At 44.1% G+C, this 16,089-nt stretch overlaps 1 long non-coding RNA gene across 1 annotated transcript in view; it reads left to right on the plus strand.

The window, feature by feature from the left end:
* LOC140521355 (uncharacterized) overlaps positions 1-16,089 on the plus strand; it is a 594,446-nt gene that overhangs the window by 513,581 nt on the left and 64,776 nt on the right. The window lies entirely within an intron of this gene.

The raw sequence follows: 16,089 nt of genomic DNA on the forward strand, positions 1-16,089 counted from the left end.
GCCAATGATATTGCATGGCATGTGCCCAGGGACCACTGACTTTTCCCTACCACCTAGGAAAGACAGCCATGGAAGAGGCATGCCAGGGAAACAGGAGTTGCCAGCATAGGAACACCATAGAGTAAAAGGCTGTCAACTTTGTGGTTTTGTCATTCTGTCATTTTCCAGTTGTGTCTGACTCTTCATGACCCCATTTGGGGTCTTACTGGCAGTGATACTGGAGGGGTTTGCCATTTCCTTCTCCAGATCATTTTACAGATGAGGAAACTGAGGCAAACAGGGGTTAAGTGACTAGTCCAGGGCCACATAGCTATTTAGTGTCTGAGACCAGATTTGAACTGCTCTATCCAGGCACTGCCTAGCTTCCTGTGCCAACTTGCAAGACTTAAAACAATATTTTCATCCTTAGTTTGATAAAGGAGTCAAAGGAGAGCTCTGTGTCTTTGGATTTCAAGTCCCTAAAAGGCAAGGACATAATACATCCATCCTCCCTCCTACTGCCCACTTCTATTACCCTTTTCCCACAATAACATCAGAAATCAGTGACACTTCCATCCTGAAATCATCATGGCTCCATGGAAGGCTGCATGGTATGCAGGGAAGAAAATGCCACTGGAATCTTGGTTTGGCAGTTGGGTAGCTGTGAGACTTTGAGGAAGTCGCCTCACCTCCCTGGGCCTCAGTATCCTCCTCTGTAAAAAGAGAAAGGCCAGATGCTCTTGAGGCCCTTTCCCATCAAAGATTCTACAAAGTTAATGGTTTACTGAAACTATATTAATTTCATTCTTTGCTTTCCTGCCAGTTTTCTATTTGTTTACCTCCTGGCCACCATGTTCAGAGCCATGAACTGAAAAACAAATTTGTATAGTAGCCATGATAATAAATGCGGCATCCTAGGGCCTTGAGGAGGTCAGTCAGTGGACCTGAAGGAAGTTGGATATCCTCTATCCATCCAAATGAAAGCATTCTTTTTTAAATGAGTTTTTATGGGAGTCTGCAATCAGAAAGACTTTTCAGTGTGTTTGTAATAATAGTAATAATAGCTAAGCATTTACATGGTGCTCTAAGGCTTGCCATGACTGTGTGTTATCTCACTTGAGCCTCATAACGACCTTATGAAGCAGGTGCTATATTAGCCCCTTTTAACAGATGAGGAAATTGAGGAGAGCACATAAGGAAGTTTTCGAGGTGACCCAGCTAATTGTCTGAGGCATCATTTAATGTGGGGTTCATGGTGTTCCCTCTCCCATCAGCAAGAAGGCGCTCCTACCTTGATTTCCTCATCTGTACAAAGAAAGGGTTGGACTAGAGTAGGAGTTTTTGACCTGAGATCTATGAACTTAAAAAAAAAATACCTATTTTGATAGCTGCATTTTTCTCTAAGTGATTTTCTTGGTTATCTTACATGCTTTATGTATTTAAAAACATTATTCTGATGAATAGATCCTTGGGCTTCTCCACAAAGCTAAAACTCTCTATCACACACACACACACACACACACACACACACACACACACACACACACACACACGGTTAAGAACCATCATCTCCAAGGATCCTGCCAGAGCTAACATTCATTTATGATTCTTCTGTTCTAAGACCAAAAAACAAATTTTAGGGAGGGCAGAGCTTCTGGGAAGCGGGTAATCGATGGTCCTCCTGTATTCTGCCCTCATCAGACCTCATCGGGAATGTTGGGTTGGGTTCTGGACACAACAGTTTAAGATGGAAAATCTGGAAAGTGGCCAGAGCAGAGCAATTGATGCAGACACATGCGGATTAAATGAGATAATGCATGTAAAAATCAATTGCCAACCTTAAAGCAATATACAGATGCTAGCTCTTGTTAGTCCAAGAAACTGGGCTTCTTTAGCCTGGAGAAGAAAAAGTTCCGAGGGAAAATGAGAGCTAGGTTTTAAGTATTTGAAGGACGGTCATGTGACAAAAAGATAAGACTTGTTTTCCTTGGCACCAGAGGGTGTAACCAGGAGTGATGGGGGAGGGGATAATAGAGGCAAATTGAAACTTGATGTCAGGAAAAACTTCCTACCAAATAGTTCAAAAGTGGAAAGGGCTGCCTGGAGAGAGGGCAGGCCTTTGCATCTCTTCAGGCAGAAGGTGAGCAATCCTTTTCAAATAGGGGACTCCTTGGGTGTTGAATTGGACTAGACTGTAGTCCAACTAGAGGTCTGCCAAAGTCCCTTCCAAATCTGAGATTCTAGGCTCATGCATTCCAGACCCAAAGGAATGAATGACAGAATCTAAGCAGCAAGACATAAGGAGGACTGAGAATAGGGTAAGAGGACCTTCTATTTCCATCTGAGTTTGATAGGAAAGAAATTTGGGAGCAGGAATGGTTTTCTTTACAGATCATACCACATAGACCCTCTTACTCCTTTTGTTGAGACCACCCTATCTTAGAGGATCAGAGAATCTTAGAGCTAGAGACCTCTCAGACATCCTCTAGGTTAATCTGTTTTGAAGCATTATTCTGCTCTGCAACATCCCTGGCAAATGGCCATTTAGGTTCAGCTTAAAGACCTTCAGTGACAGGGAGTTCAGGACCTTAGGAAGTAACCTCTTAGGAAGCCCTTCCTTAGATTAAGGTCAAATCTTCCTATAGGAAGTTTAGGGATATTTCTATTGTCTGGGGTCAACCAATATTAATCTAATCCCTTTCCCATGTGGTAGTCCTTCAGATATTCAAAAGCAGAGATTGTTTTCTCCCTCCATGCCCAAGTCTTCCCTTCTCTAAACCAAACAGCCTCAGGCTGTTAGATCAATCTTCATAGAACATGATTTCAAGTTCCCATGTTCTATGACCCTTCATTACTTCCTCCTCTTTATTTAGAACATGTATCATCAAATTCCCAGATGAAGTCTCCTCCCCAAATCAGAGGTGTCAGAGCTGAGGGAGGGCAGACAAAGGTGGTGAGTGGAGTGGGGTGGGAAAGGTGATGAGAGACAGGATGCCCCATTTGGCTCAAGCTAGCTACCAGGAAACTTAAAAGCACACCGAAGCTATTATAGGCATGCACAAAGTTATTTTATTTCCCTATCCATATTTATGGAATATCATGATTTAATTAATCCTTTGTTGCTTGTGTGTTGGAGAAAATATGCAGCATGTTTTAAATGCTTCCCAAACTGTGTTAGTTATTAAGTTGTTGACTCAGATTGGAATGGTATAGTCTAGCAGAGCAAACTCTTGGCAAGAGGACTAGTAAAGACTCAGATGTCTGTCAAAACAGATGGACATGTTTGGTCAAAAAAAAAGCCATAGTTTTCCTGCTAAACACATGCACACCTCCATCCTCTTCTCTGCTTTGATTCGAAGGCTGTTTCACTTCTATGTTTAGTCTATAGAATGGTTGTGCCCTCCTCCGATTTATTTAGAGGCCATCCCCCCTCTCCTATTTGGGGGCTGTCTCCTTCTCATCTGTATTTAGGGGTAGTTCTGTTATCTGGGGCCAACCAGTGTGAATCTAATCCTCTCTTCTCTATTTGGAAGCTATTTCTTTCTCTTCTATCCCCTATTATTTATTTAGAAGCTTCCCCCTCCTCTCCTCTCTACTGGGGGCTGACTTCTTTCCACTTTCTGTATTTAGGGATGCGTCCCTCTTCTCTTGTTCATTTTGGGACTGCTTCCTTCCTATCTTCTTCTGCAACTGTGGGTTGCCCACTTCTCTTTTTTCTGTATTTAGGGAGTCCTTCTTTCTCCAGTATTTAGGGGTTGCCCTCTTCCTTCTACTGTATTTCTCTCCTCTGTGTTTGAGAGCTCTTACTCCTCTCTTAATTTGGGGTCTAATTCCTAATTCTCTGGCCAGTATTCTGGGATCTGCACTCTCTTCTGTATTCGGTTGCTGCCTTTTTCCCCTCTGTTCGGTACTTAGAGGCTCCTTCTCCTTCCATGAAGTTGGCATCCATCCCTGTCATAGCTGCACAGAATATTGCCCCCTTTCTCTCATTTGGACCCCCCAGTCCCAGAAGCTGCCAGCTGCATGCATCACACAACCAGTGGTGTAAGGCAAAGGGGGAATAACACAGCATATTGTGAAAAGGACCCAGCTAAGTAAATAAGACTTTCACCTTGAACTTTGAAACCACAAGGGGCCCTGAGTTTTATATGCCCAAGTATTTGGAATCCCAAGCTTGAAGGCTCACCAAGGAGAGGCAGGGCATTCTTCTGGCTCTTACAGCATTTTATCTTGTATCGTCAACTTGCCATGACTCCCAAGGCTCATCAAGAGTTGGGGGAAATAAGCTCCCTCTCCCTTCCTGGTCCCATCTCTGTGTTAAGGGTTAGCTCTTTCTTCTCTTTTAAGTCTTAGGGACCAAAGAGCCCAAAAGTTATTAGAGACTACTGGGTGCCCAAGAATGAATTACTTTACATTACCCTTGATCCCTCATTATAAGCCATACAATGCCCATGTGGCTCTCTCTAAATACACTCAAAGCCCAATTGCTGAAGAGTAGGAAGGCACCATCTTGGAAGCTCTATAAATGAATCCTATCCAATATAGCCCTTTTGGAGTCACTCACAGGTCATTGCTGGTTCTTGGTCCCATGCTGAAAGGTTGCATTGGACTATTCAGTCTCATTGTTAGGAAAGTTTTTATTGTGAAATGGAAGCTAAGCTACTTCAATGTCCCTGAGGCCTGGCCTTCTCCACCCATGGACTTAGCTCATCTCCCAAAACTTCAGCTGGCTCTTCATTATTCACATCTGAAATCCCCAGAGACTACTTTCCTGGCCTCATTTCCCCCCTCATTTAGCTAATGGATGTAAGGATATCTCCCAGTACTTCCCCTAGAACGAAGCGCATCAAGCATATGTGAAGTGGGATGAAGACGAGGGTTAGCCTGGTTTCTACAATTTTTGATATATTGTAGATTCAGTATTTTACCTTCAAGTGTGTTATAAGCTGCTCTAGTACTCAGCCAGTTGGTCTAGAGAAACCTGAGTGGTTGGTGCTTCTCCTACCCTGTTCACGTTAGATAATGTTTACCTTCAGACGGTTTAGGTTTGAGAGTTGAAGTGCACTTCAGAGATCATCTAGACCTCCTCCTCTCAGGCCACTTACCAGAACCCAGAATAAGGTCCTACAGGCAGGGAGTAGGGGAAGCAAATGCATTCAAACCCAGTTCCTCAGAATCCCCAGTGTTCCTTCCATCAGATGACAGAATGGTGAGAATACAAGGCGTACAATAAAACAATCAGACCTAGATTTCCCCCCTCCTTTCCCCCAGGGTCTCTTAGGGATACTGTAAGCATTCCTGGGCCCTAGTCTTCCAAGAAGTAGAGGCTCTATTCTCCTGGCACCCTACCTGGGCAGGGGAGGCAATCAATCAATCAATCAATGACATTTATTAGTCACCGTAACATGCCAGTTCACTGAGATAAGTGTTTTCTTGTTCAGTCATTTCAGTCATGTCTGACTCTTGGTGACCCCATTTGGGGCTTTCTTGGCAAAGTTATTGAAGTAGTTTGCCAATTCCTTCTCCAGTTCATTTGACAGATGAGGAAACTGAGGCAAACAGGGCGAAGTGACTTGCCCAGGGTCACCCAGTTGATAAGCTTCTGAGGTTGGATTTCAACTTAGATCTTCCTGATTCCAGGCCCGGTATTCTATCCACTGAGCCACCCAGCTATTTGTGTTAAGTACCAGGGATCCAAAAATACATGTAGACACATTTGCATTTTCTTTCCCCCATTAGTTTGTGAGCTCCTTAAGGAGAGAGGCTGCCTTTGCCTATACATATACATGTGTACATATATGTGCATGCATACATGTATATGCCTACATCATATACATATGTATAAACATACATGTATTTGTGTATACATAATCTATCCACACAGACCATTCTCACATTAGATAAATTCAAAACATGCAAATTCAAATTTATATAAAGAATCCTAAAAGAAATCCACATACCCAAAAAACACGTTAACTTTACTGAACAGTGCTGTGCTCTCTGTCTTCATGACTGCCCCTCCACTTGGCGTTCCGTGGCCTCCCACTTCCACCCCTCAAGTGAAAGCAGAACATACAGTCAGACCACAACAGACCCATATTGGGGGTTTACCTTGAGACCTCAATAGTCCAGTTCTACCCATCCCCCTGCATGTCTAGCCCTGCCTATTTGTCTTCCATCTGTCTGCCCTCAGGTACTGCACATCTGTCCCCAGCCCATCCCTACCTACCCATGTCTCCTGCCTAAGTCTATGCCCGGGCAGCCCCACTCCCCACTTTTTCCTGGAGGTCCCAAGTGTCCCTCCTTCTGCTCTTGCTTCCCCATCTTCATCCCCTACAAGTCCTTGAAACATATAGTTACTGCCTCCCTCCTGCCTCCCTTCCTCCTTTTCCAGTCCCTAGGCAAATTTGCACCATGTACAAATCACTTTATGTAAAGGTCTACAGAATGGAGTGTGTGTGTGTGTGTATGTGTGTACACATATATTTGTGGGTATATATTTATATATATATATATATATATATATACACACACACACATACATATATACACACATGCATGTGTGTATATATACATATTTGTATAAATATGTACACATACACAAAATAAACTATATATAGTACAGGATAAGTAAGAAATAATTGACAGGAGAAGAGAGTGGAATTAGGAGGAGTTGGGAAAAGGCAGAGAAACCTTGGCCCCTGCTCTCTTTCATCCGGCTCCAGGAAAGCTCCAAACATCAAGGGGCTGTTTCCCTGGCTCCCTTCAAGTCACAGAGAAATCCCACCTCTACAGGAAGGCCTCCTTAGTGCTAATGTCTTCCCTCTAGTATCTCCAAACTGTCCAGTCTATATCTTGTTTGAACATAGTAGTCTGCATGTTATCTCCCCCATGAGATTTCAGGCTCTTTGAGAGCGGGGACTTGGCACAGAGCCTAACACATAGTAGCCACTTAATGTTTATGGACTGACTATGTGGTCAGAGATGGGCAGAAAGAGACCATTTGAAGCTGAGGTTCTTAACCTTGTTGGGGTCCTGGACCCTTCTGACAGACCCTTCACTGACAGAAAGACAGTGAAGTCCTTCTCAGTATCATATTTTTAAATTTATACAATATATATAAAAGAAAAAACTTTTTCCTTGGGCAGGATCTTTTTAAGTTTATTGTTACTTTTTATTTTTCTACCACCATCAATTTCCCCCCTTAACTTTCCCCCAAGTTATCAAACCATCCCTTGTGAGAAAGTACCTATCAGAGCCAGCCGACACAGATACCATATTTGATAGAGTACTCATCCCACATTCATGGTCCACCTCTCTGAGAGGAAGTCAGAGTACAATGTGTCAATATCAATTCTTTGGCACTGGGACTGGTCATGATAACTACTCAGAGTTCAGCAGTCTTTTAATGTAATTATAATTTACATAACTGCAATAATGTACATTGTTCTGGTTCTGCTTACTTGACTCTGCATCCTTTCATATTATAAGTCTTCATATGATGCTCTGAATTCCTTCTATTCATCATTTCCTAGGATACAATAACATTCCACTATATTCATATGCCACAATGTATCCAGTCATTTGTAACTGTAATTGTTTATATTTTGCTACCACAAAACAGGCTGCTACAAATATTTTGGTATATAAGGAATATTTTCTTTTATTCATTTCCAAACATATACCTCCCCACCTCAAACAAGTAAATCATCCCTTGTGGAGAAAAAAAAAACTTGAAAAGAAAGAGGGGGAAAAAAGTATCTCAGCAAAGCCAACTCATATATTGTCTTTAACAGTATAGGTAATATTCCACATTCATAGTCCCTAAATTCTGCAATGAAGCAAAGGAGGTGCATTTCCTTAATTCTCTGCCAGGGACAAATTTGGTTATTACCATTATAATGTGCTTAATTTGCTTTACTTTTCTTTCCATTAATATTGTAGTCACATACATTGTTGCTCTCCTTGTATACATTGTTTTGCCCGTTCCACTCACTTCAAACTACATCAGCTTATATAAATCTTCTCATACTTCTCTGAATTCTCATAACCATTGTTTCTTACAGCACAAGAAAATATGGCTACACTCAAGTGCCACAATTTGGTCATTCCTCAGATTGTTGGGCATCCGCTCTCTACTTTGTTGCCAGATCTTGGTACCTCTGTGAATATTTTGGTATATAAGAGACCTGTTTTTCTTAGACATCCTTAGGGTTATATTTTTCTGGGCTGGAAGGTTTTATCCTGGTTTGAAGAACGACCTAAGGAATCCCAGATTCATAGAATGTTAGATCTCAAAGGGACCTTAGAAATCATCTACTCCAATATTCAGATCTTACAAACAAGGGAAACAAGAGACACAGAGCAAGCAAATGGTAAAGCCAAAACTAGAACCCTTGTCACCTGACTCCCAGTCCAGTGCTATCTCCATAAGAAACTCCCTTTTCCTCCAAGCCTCAGAGCATCCAGCCATTATCTTGAGCTCAGGTCTCTTTATCCAAATGGGACCAGATCCAAGAAGCCTGAGAACAGGGTAATAAAGCCCCGCCCCACCTCCAGATTAAATTCAGCATTTTTATGGAGGGCTGGGGTGAGAGTAAGTGAGGGCCTGTCTGCGTCCTGCTTTCTGCAATGGTTTGGACTCTGAAACCCCAGACCTGCAATCTAGTTCTCCTTGCAGCTGAGTGGGTGAATCAGCTATAAAAAATGCAGGTCACCTCTGGTACAGCCGAAATGGCCTCTCAGAGACTTGGGCAGGTTCTGACCTCATTTTGCTATGAATCAGGCAATAGCCCCCACAGCTGCTGCTGCCGCTGCTGATGAACTCTCAGCTCCATGCTCCAAGCAGGCTTTGGGAGCTGGAGGCTCTGTCACCATCTGTGGCCATGACAACGGGGGAACGAAGGAGGAAGGGGGTGGGAGGGATCCTCCTCTCTGAGAAGCTTCAGTGCAGTCTCTTGAAGGCCTAGAGATACTGAGGGCCAGGGGACCAAATCACTCTGAAAGAGAAAGATTAATGATTTCCCTGATTTTCCTCCATCCAGCTCTCCCTGTCTACATACTGTCTCCAAAATACTGCCTCCCACACCAGTCAGCTGTCAGATGTTAAACAGTCATCTCTTAGAGCCAGAAAAGGCCATCTGGCTGGTGTGGCACCTGGGCTCTAGGGAAAGATCAAAGAATGTCAGCACTGGAAAGGACCTTAAAGGTGATCTGACCACCACCCGCATCCCCCTACACTGTTACTTTTACATATGAAGAAACTGCATGCCAGAGGCATAAGGTGAGTTGGCCAAATTCACACAGCTCATTAGAGAAGAAAAATGAGGTAGTAGATGGCATGCTGGACTGTGAATCAGAAAGACCCAAGCACAAATCCAGCCCCGGACTCTCATTAGCTGTGTGGCTATGGACAGATCCCTTATCTTCTTTCTGCCTTAGTTTCCTCATCTGTAAAATGGGAGGTGACAGAAGTTGTAGCATCTATCTCACAGATTTGATGAGAAAATAGATTACATGAAACATTACTATGTAGATAGCCCTTATTATAGATAGATGTGCATGTATGTGTGTAATATCATTTTGCACATTGTAAAGGATGAAATAAATGTCAGTTCTTATTATTGTTAGGGCTGGGGACTGGACTTGTGATTTTTATTGACAAAGAGAACTCCCAGGGTAAGGAAAGTTCCCCTACCAATGTAGGTGGCTGCCTTCTCTGGAGTTTACAATCTTAGCTTTGCCTGGAGCAGTGAGAGGCTAAGTGACTTATTCCTAGTCATAACAGCCACTGTGTGTCAAAGGGAGGACTTGAACCCAGCTCTTCCGTTTTCCAAGGTCAACTCTTTATCCACTATACCATGCTGTTGCCCTCCCTAGTGTTATCATCATCATCACCGTCATCATTAAAGGCAGGTAGATGGTGCTATGGACAGAGCGATATTCCTGGAATCAGGAAGATTAGCTCAACTCTGCCCTCACTTATGAGGTCTTTGACCTTGAACAAGTCACTTAACCTCTATCTGCCTCACTTAACCTCTATCTGCCTCAGTTTTCTCAACTCTAAAATGGAAATCATAATCACACTTACTTCCCAGTGTCATCGTGAGGATCAAAAGGAACAATATTTGTAAAGCACCTTAGCACAGCCTGGCATATAATGTTCTTTCCGTTTGCCCACATTATTAGTAATAAGAATATTGTTATTATTACAGCTAAACTAGCCCAAGTCTAAGGACTCCAAGTCTTGTGTTCTGTGCAGGAGAGCACAATGCCTCATTATTGAACACAGAGGCTGAGAGCCCCAAACTCATTCCACCAGAGAGGGCGATGAAGAAACCTTTCCCAGAATATCCTTAATTAGGAACAGTGGGAACATCTGTCTCAGTCCCTGACCGGCTCCCTTCCCTGATCCTGTATTTGTATTTTGGTCAAAATGAAAACAAACGTTAATTCCATAGGAAGCAGGGAACTAAACAAAAACCATTTTCATTGGCCGGGGCCATCCAAAACAGTGTGAGGGCTCCTCTCCCCTGAAGGAATGGCCTTCAAAGAGCCAATGGCAGCCCACAGCTCCTGTTCCTCTGTCATCCTGGCCAGCCCTTTCTCCCACATTAATAAAATCTGCTCCCACACACCCAGGTGCCATCTCGGGACAGATTTGTTGAAAGCACGAGATAGCTTGAGCCTGACTCAGACCAGTATTTGGTCTAGATCTTGCTGCCTCTGGCCTGTCTTGTTCTTTTCACCCTTAGCCACCCTATTCCCAGTGGTGAGGATAATTAGAATTCAGAGTTTTATGACATTTAAAAGCTTACAAAGTACTTTCCCCACAATACTTCTGTGAAGTAGGTATTATCCCCATTTTACAGAAGAAGAAACAGATGGGTTAAGTGACTTGCCTTGTCGACGGTCACATGTAAATATCACATTTGAGCCAAAATCAACTATTATTCCCCCAACTCTCTGGAATCTCTCCTCTGTACATTCACTCAGTCACTCCCCCATCCCTGCTATAATGTTTCCTCATCTCTGCCTATTAAAATCCGCTTCCTTCAAGGCTCAGCTGCCTTTACCCCCCTCAGGAAGCCTCCCCTGGCCATCCCCTCTCCCTCTGCCTCGTCTCCTCTAGCCTCTCCCTGAAAGGGGTTACTCCTTCCTCAAGTTCTCCTTCCTCTGTCTCTCTCTTTTGCCTCATTACCTTGTTTTATAGCCTCATAGAGGCCATATAGTACTCATCTTTCATTTCACAGTTAAGGAAACTGAGGCCAAGAGAGGTTTCTTGAATTACTTATGGTCACACAAGTAGTAAGCATGACAGAAGGAATTTGAACCCAAGTTCTCTGATTTCAGAGCCTATGTGTTTTTTTTTTCTGTGTCAGGCTACCTCATACTTAACTATTTCATTTGGTGACCTCATCAGCTCCCATGAATTCAATTATTTTTATGCAGATGAGTCATATATGTATGTGTGCACATGTATACACAAGCATGTATATGTGTGTATATTTCTATTTTATAGCTAGCTGTATATGAATATATAGAGGCAGTGAGGTGGCTGAGTGAATAGAACACTGAAGTCAATAACATATCAGTTTAAATTCTGCCTCAGACACTTAACTAGCTGTGGGACTCTGGGAAAGTCACTTAACCTGTTTGCCTTAATCTATTGGAGAAGAAAACAGCAAACCACTCTTTGCCAAGAAAACCCCATAGATAGTATGATCCATGGGATCACAAACAATCAGACATGACTGAATACCAACAAAATATATCAATATGGGGATTTTGATCTAGCCCTATTCTCTCTATTGAGCTAGATATCCCCAATGTAAAGGCCTCTCAAAATGGATGTTTCACAGGCATCTCAAACTCAGCTTTTTTTTCTGAGCCAATGACACTTTTTTTTTTTACTTTAATGGTATTTTTTTTCAATTACATGTAAAGATACTTTTCAACATTCATTTTTATAAAATTTTTAGTTCCAAATTTTTCTCCCTCCTTCCTTCCCCTCCCATCTCCCCAAGACAGCAGGCACTTTGACATAGGCAATACATGTGCAATAATGTTAAACATATTTCCACATCAGTCATGTTGTGAAAGAAGAATCAGAATCAGAACAAAAGGGAAAACCATGAGAAAGAAAAAACAAAAAAAGTGAAAATAGTATGCTTTGCTTGCATTCAGACTCCATAGGTCTGTCTCTGGGCGTGGACAGCATTTTCCATCATGAATTTTTTGGAATTATCTTAGATCATTGCAGTGCTGAGAAGAGCTAAGTGTCATCGTTTATAATGGCACAATGTTGCTGTTATTGTGTCAAATATTCTCCAGGTTCTGCTCCTTTCACTCAGCATCAGTTCATGTAAGCCTTTCCAGGCTTTTCTGAAGTCTGCCTGCTCATCATTTCTTATGGAACAATAGTAGTCCATTACACTCATATACCACATCTTGTTCAGCCATTTCCCAGTTGATGGGCATTACCTCAATCTCAATTCTTTGCCACCATACAAAGGGCTGCTATAAATCAAACTCACCAATTCTAAAACTGAACTCACAAACTCTTTTCTCCCCTACCTCACTCCCAACTCTCTCTTCCCTCTTTCAAACTTCCCTATTCCAGTCAGCCAGGCTTCAAACATCAGTGTCATTCTCTATTTTTTCCTCTAACCCACTCCCCATATCCATTCTATTGCCAAATCTTGTCATCCCCATCCCCACATCATCTCTTGCATGCATTACCTTCTCCCTATTAACACAGTCTCCACCCTGGGACAGGTCCTTATCACCTCTCACCTGAACTATTACACTAGCCTTCTGGTTGATCTTTAGACTTCTCCCAATCCACCCTCCACTTAATTACCAAAGTGATTTACCTCAAGCACACTTCTGAACACATTTCTCCCCATCCCATACTCACGTACTTTTCATAAATTCTATTTGTTCCCTAATATCACCAAGATCAAACATAAAATCCAATGTTTGGTTGGTCCCTTCCTATATTTCCAGGCTGTTTAAGCTTTACTGTCCTACCCTCACTCTGTGATCCAGGTACACTGGTGTCTTTGCTTTTCCTTGAACAAGATTCTCCATCTCCCAATTCCAAGTATTTCCACTGTCTGTTCCCTGTGCCTGGAATGCCCTCTCTCCTTACCTCTGCCTCCTGTCTTCAAAGACTCAGCTCAATCCTCCCTTCTGCAGTCTTCCCAGATGCTAACACTTTCCCTTCCGTCATTACCTTCCCTGTATTATGCTGTGTCTATATGGCATTTATACCTAGTTATTGACACGTCCTTTCCCCCAATAGAAGGTGAGCTTCTTGAAGGCGGGGACTGGGGTTGTTTTTTTTTTCACTTACTTTGTGCTCTCATGGGTTAGTGTCATCACTTAGCACATAAAGGCGATGTTGATTGTCAGAATGAACGACTGTGTAGAAAGAGGTCTGTATTCCTGCCAGTAGAACAGAAGCTCCCTGAGGGCAGGGTATGTGTACTTCTTTATCTTTGAATCCCTCAACACTTAGCACAGAACCTGGCATATTTTTTTCTTGTGCCAAACCTGATTAGTAAGCTCCAGGTAAGTAATTTCCCATCAACCACTGAGAGTCTGCATGTTGTAGAGGCCAGGTCTTGAACTCGGGTCTCCCTGACTCTTTGGTCAGTTCTCCAGTCATTGCCCAGGTTGCTTAAATTAATGTGTATTGAACTGAACTGAATTAACTGATCTGAATTGAATTGAAATGAATTCAAACCCAGGTCTCCTAACACTGCCCCAGGCTAGGTTACTTTAACCCAGACCGGGTGGGGGGTGGTAGTTAGCGTCGCCCCTAGAGTTAATAAATGGTTAAGCAATGGGGAACTTTGATTAGGAAGAAACTTCAAGTTGGCCAAAAAGACAGGCAGAGAGAACTCTCAGGAAGATGCAAATGAAGTGATGTCATCCTCTCCAGCAGCGGGAGGCTCCTCTAGTAGCGTGCTCCGGTCCCCACCGAGCTACCCCCGCTGCCACTACGTGAGTGCAGGTGTGTGCGGAGCCCGGCGGAGCCGAGCCGGGCTGGAGCTGCGCTGCGCTCGGCTGGGCAGGGCTGGCCACTGCTGGGCTGGGCTGTGCCGGGCTGCTCCAGGCTACACTGGACTGCTGGGCTGGGCTGGGCTGCGCCGGGCTCCGAGCAGCGGCGAGGACCCCCCACTCCCCAGCCAGCCAGTCCGCGGTTATGTGCCCCCGGGCTCCGCTCCGAGAGCCTCCCACCGCCATCCTGGCAGGCCGGGCAGCCGCTTCGGGGTCGTGGGGCTGGGGCCGCGCCCCCGCCAGCTGATCGGAACCCCTGGATGTGTCTGTCCGTGGAGGAGGCCGCTGCTGCTGGCGCTGCGCTGGAGGTCCGAGAGGGAGCCCGCGGGCTAGGAAGGCAGTGGGCCGCTGTGCGCTTGGGAATCCGCCTGGGGCCCAGGTGAGGAGCCGGGGCCTGGGCTTGGGGGTGAGAGGAGTGAGTGGGTGCCCTCCGCTCCAGCGTTTGGCAGGAAAGGAGGAAGTTTGGGGGTCTCCGATGTTCTGCGTGAACTGACACTTCCTTGCCCCTCTCCTTGGTCCTCAGTAGAGCTGGCTGATGGATGGGTATCTGCTAGCTAGCTCCAGCAGGCGGGGCAGGTAGCCAGCTACTCAACATCCTGGCAGGGAGGGGCTGACCAGCTCCTGAGGCTGTGGGGGACAGACGGGGACGAGACAGGGGACTCCTGCGCCGGGACTAGTCTCCTGCCCCCGTGCGGACAGTTCACGACAGCCAGCCGTAGCTTTCCCTAGCTGAGTTGCCTTGAGCTAGCTCACATCCTGAACTTAACCTTTTCCTCCTCAGTCTTCCTTTTCATCCTCAGCTTAGTGAGCTGCGGAGGCTGACTTTTGCCTGTCTTTACATCCCCAGAGCCTAGTACTTGTCTTTTTCATAGAAGGCACTGATAAATACTTGTTGAATTGAACGTATTGAATTGAATTGAGCGTCAGAATTTCCAAAATGACAACTTAGCTGTTCATCAAAATCGATGGATGTCTTTGAAGTTCCTACTACTCAAAAATGTCTTGGCCCACCGAGAAGACGATGTTGGTGTTGGAGGTCAAGGAGAGAATTCATCATTCCTTTAAGGCATCCAATTTTTAGAAATGGAAAGATTTTAGGAGATCACCAGGGTCCAGAATCCCTGAGTTTGGATACTGATTCTGCCAGTCACTTTGTCAACCTTTCTCACCTCAGTTTCCTCCTTTTTAAAATAAGGGGATTGAAATAGATGCTCTCAGTGCTCTCTTCACACTCTAATGTTCTCTGCTTCCAACCAGATTCCTGAACCTAATCCAACCTGTCTTTTTACACATGGAGAAGCTGGGACCCAAATTAGGAAAATTATTTTCTCCCCAAGATCACACAGGGAATTAACAGCAGAGTTAGGACTAGAACCCTGATCTTCTCACTCCCAGGGTCCAGTGCTGTCTCCACTAGACAACAGGTTGCTCTCCAGATGAACTAGGCCTAGCAGGGGCCTCTTAGGAGAAGACATTGTAACCTACTAGAAAGACCATTGGACTGGGAGAATGGGATTCAGCTCAATATTGCCAATAGCTGTGTGATCTTAGGAAAGTCATTTCCTTTTTGTGAACTTGTTTCCTTCTATGTAAAATGGATGGGTGGGAATTAGTCTAAATGACCTCAAAGGTTCACTTTTCCTATGGCTGCCTATTCTGTTGATAATCAGTCTAGAAAAGGTCTGCTTCATATTACTCACTCTAGAGCCATGAAAATGTGTAACTTTTTTCATTAGTCATGCTTTCTAATCTTTAGAGGATGTGGCAAGACTGTGAGCTAAGACCTAGTTCCCTGGCTGTGGATTCCTTCCTCATTTCAAATTCCATCATCTTCAAAGAAGCCCATTATTCCATGTCTTGCAACATCAGAGAACTAACCTAAGTCAAATTCACTTATTTTGTGGTGCACAGAGGGAATTCAGTGCATTATTCATAGCAGCCAGAGAGTTCTCTTTTCCGCAAGGAAAGAAAAGATGGCCAGGACAGTGTGGTATAGTAGGAGGAATGATGACTGGGATTCAGGTGGCCTGGGTTCTAGCCCTG

The sequence above is a fragment of the Notamacropus eugenii genome, chromosome 1 (genome assembly GCF_028372415.1).
Source record: "Notamacropus eugenii isolate mMacEug1 chromosome 1, mMacEug1.pri_v2, whole genome shotgun sequence".
Classification (NCBI taxonomy): domain Eukaryota; kingdom Metazoa; phylum Chordata; class Mammalia; order Diprotodontia; family Macropodidae; genus Notamacropus; species Notamacropus eugenii.